This window comes from Oryctolagus cuniculus, chromosome 21 (assembly GCF_051225735.1).
Source record: "Oryctolagus cuniculus isolate XC-2025 breed Fujian yellow rabbit chromosome 21, ASM5122573v1, whole genome shotgun sequence".
Classification (NCBI taxonomy): Eukaryota; Metazoa; Chordata; class Mammalia; order Lagomorpha; family Leporidae; genus Oryctolagus; species Oryctolagus cuniculus.
In genome coordinates this window covers 39,703,952-39,707,572 of record NC_142887.1, presented here as the reverse complement: position 1 = coordinate 39,707,572, position 3,621 = coordinate 39,703,952, and the positions used below count along the sequence as shown (strand labels likewise).

The following is a 3,621-nucleotide window of genomic DNA, read 5'->3' as shown; positions in this document are numbered from 1 at the left end:
TGCAGTGCCGGCATCTCATATGGGTGCCAGTATGTTTCCCAGCTGCTCCACTTCTTATACCCCTCTCTGGTATAGCCTGAGAAAAAAGTAGAAAATGGCCAAAGTCTTTGGGCCCCTGCACCTGCATAGAGACCTGGAAGAAGCTCCTGACACTTGGATTCAGATCAACAGAGCTCCGGCCATTGTGACCATTTGGGGAGTAAACCAGTGGATGGAAGACCTCTCTCTCTCTCTGCCTCTACCTCTCTGTAACTCTGCCTTTCAAATAAATATACTGCAAAAAAAAAAGAAGAAGTGTTAGCACTGATATAATAACAGACACATAGTTCAATGGAAAAGACTTGGTAGCATAGAAATAAACCCAAATTTCTACCAGCAACTCATATTTAACAAAGGAACTAAAATGAACTGGAGAAAGAAGAATCTCTTTCACAAGTGGTGCAGAGGAACTTGATTATCCATATGTAGAAGCCTGAAAAGAGACTCCAACATCTCTTACACTATGTGAAAGTGAACTCACAGTGAATTAAAATGTAATCATAAGACCCAAACCCAAGTACACATAGGGAAACTCTAAATATTGTCAACACACAATAGCTTTTGGGTAAGATTCCAATAGCAATAGTCACAAAAATAAAAACAGAGACATTTGAGTATATCCAACTAAGATACTTCTTCACAACAAAGTAAACATCAGAGTGTAGATACAATGAACAGATGGCAGGAAAAATTAAAACTCTGAATGTTTACAGATTTCCAGAACATTTACATGAATTGGAAAAACTCCAAAAAATACAGTGAAGAAACAGGCAAGGATCTGAATAGACATTTCTCAGAAGAAATGTACATGGTCAAAACATGTGAATATGCCCGATGTCACTAGCCATTATGTAAATATAAATCAGAACACCATATCAGTCTCCAACACCTGTGGGAGAATACAACACTCAGGTGTTTGTGTGTGCAGCAAGTGGGTTTAGAGGACCCTGTTCACCTCTGGAGAGCAGAGCCTACAGGGAGGTAAAGAAACCTTACTGCGCAGGGGCATGCTAATCTTCTCTGTATCATTCCAATTTTAGTATATGTGCTGCCAAAGCGAGCACATGTGCTGCCGAAGCGAGAAAGAGATGAAAAGAATTTATCTCAGCTAGCCACTAATATTCAAGAAACAAGGTCTTCAGGAAAGCCAACTCAACTGACATTTTCATGTCATTGTTAAATAAAGGAAAAATTATCTAGGTTCAGCAATACGTAGTTTATAAGAGAAAGACTACAGAGTAATTTCCTTGGCATAGAAATAACTTTGTTTTTTTTTTTTTTTTTTTTTTTTTTTTTTTTTTTTTTTTTTTTTTTTTTTATCCATGAGGGCTTGCTATCACCACCACACACCCACATCCCATATACAAATGCCTGGCTTGAGTGGTAGCTTCTCTGCTTTGAGGCAAGTTTCTGCTAGTGTGCACCCTGGGAGGAGACGGAGGATGGCAGAAGTGCTTGGGTCCCTGCACCCAAATGGGACATCAGAATGAATTCCCAGTTCCTGGTTTTGGCTTGGTCAAGCTTTGGCTATTGCAAGTGTCTGGGGAGTGAAGCAGTGGTTCCCTCTTCCTGTCACTCTGCCTTTCAAATCAATAACTGTTGTTGGTAATGACTAATAATGATATTCACTGATTGTCAAATTTTGAATCTATTAATTATAGACAATTTCTCTTTGTATTTTTAAACTTTCATAATGTTCTGTAGCCAATTTCATCACTAGAAATAAAAACTTTTCCTCAAAAAAAAAAAAAAAGAAACCTTACTGCTTTCCTAATGTGCTTATTAAGTTCTTGACCAGCGCCTGTTAGTCTTGCCACAAACTTTCTAGTCTTACTACTTTCCTTCTTCTTCTTCTTCTTCTCTGTGACTTGTAAAATAGTATACATTCTATATACTGTGGATACTTTTGATTTATTTTATTCCTTCGGTCTCCTATGAAGTTCCTCCACAAAAGCACAGCCCTCAAAATATTCATTCATTTATGCAGTCTGCAGATTTCATGAGCTACTAAATTCCAAGTAGTATGTTAAAGGCAAGATCTGGGCCTAAGAGAAAAGTGGTCTAAATTCTGTGCCTAGAAGAGGATTTGGGACATAGTAGAACTTCAGTGAAGTGCTATGTGAATGACATGCACTCATTAAATGAGTAATCTAAAGCATACACTTCATTTAAGCAACACAGCAGCCCTACTCACCTCAGGTAGAGCAATTGAGAGGAATAATGTGAACAAAAATAAGACATCAATAAGTTGAATAATAACAGAGAAAAAACAAAATGAGATAGATGCCAACATTACTGAGCTATTTTTGAGGAATTAAATTGATAGAGGGGCTGGCATTGTGGCCAAGTGGGGAAAGCTGCAATCTGTGAGGCCAGCATAACATCTGAGTTCCACTTTGAGTTTAGGAATCTCCACTTCCAATTTAGCTCACTGCTAAACACCTGGGAAACCAGCAGAAGATGGACGAAGGACTCAGGTCCTTGCCACTCATGTGGGAGACTTGGATGAAGCTCCTGACTCCAGCATGCCCCAGGCTCAACTGTTGAAACTCTCTGGGGTGTGAGCCAGCAGATGAAAGCTATCTATGTCTTTCCCTCTCTCTCTAAATCCACCTTTCAAATAATAAAGATTTAATAAACAAATTAACTGATTTCAAAATACACAAAAACATGAACAATACTATATCATTTTTATGCCAAACTGATAAAAAATAACAAATGCTAGAGAGCACATGGGAAAAGAAAACCACCATATATGGTAGGTGAAAACACAAGTTAGTACAGATGTTATGCAGAACAGTATGGTCATTCCTTAAAAAGAATAAAAATTGGGGCTGGCGCTGTTGTGCAGTGAGTTAAAGCCCTGGCCTGAAGGGCCAGCATCCCATTTGGGTGCCAGTTCTAGTTCCAGCTGCTCTTCTTCCAATACAGCTCTCTGCTATCTCCTGGGATAGCAGTAGAAGATGGCCCAAGTCCTTGGGCCCATGCACCCATGAGGGAGACCCAGAGGAAGCTCCTGTCTCCAGGTTTCAGAATGGCATAACTCTGGCCTTTGTAGTCATCTGTAGAGTGAACCAGCTAATGGAGGACCTCTCTGTGTCTCTACCTCTATTGTAACTCTTTCAAATAAATAACAAAAATTAAACTAAGATAAAAATTGACCTACCATGTGAGAGTTATCTTGCTCTTGGCTATATAGAATAAGGAAATTTTATTAGAAGGAAAGGAGGAGAGCATATCAAAGATACAGCAATTTTCCCATAACACAGCCACTATAACACAGTTCACTGCAGCCAGGATGTGAAACCAATCTAGCTGTCCATCAATGAAAAACAATGGACAGGGCAACCTCTTTTAGATACAAAAAAAGAACAAAATATTATTAAATTAATTGAAATAAGCCAGAAGCAGGAACACAAATGTCACCTGGTCCTTGTCGCATGTGGAAGTGAAAGAAAATAATGGATCTGAACACAGAACTGTGATTACTAGAGGCTGAGAAGGGAAGCAGCTAGGGATAGAGGGGGATTGGATAATAGGTATCAAAAATCAAAGAGGCAGAAAGAACTTCTGGTGTTCCAT

The 3,621-nt window shown here is 39.0% G+C and overlaps 1 pseudogene; it reads right to left on the bottom strand.

The window, feature by feature from the left end:
* Positions 1-1,035: 1,035 nt before the first annotated feature.
* LOC149119948 (U6 spliceosomal RNA) lies at positions 1,036-1,103 on the bottom strand (annotated as a pseudogene).
* Positions 1,104-3,621: the final 2,518 nt, after the last annotated feature.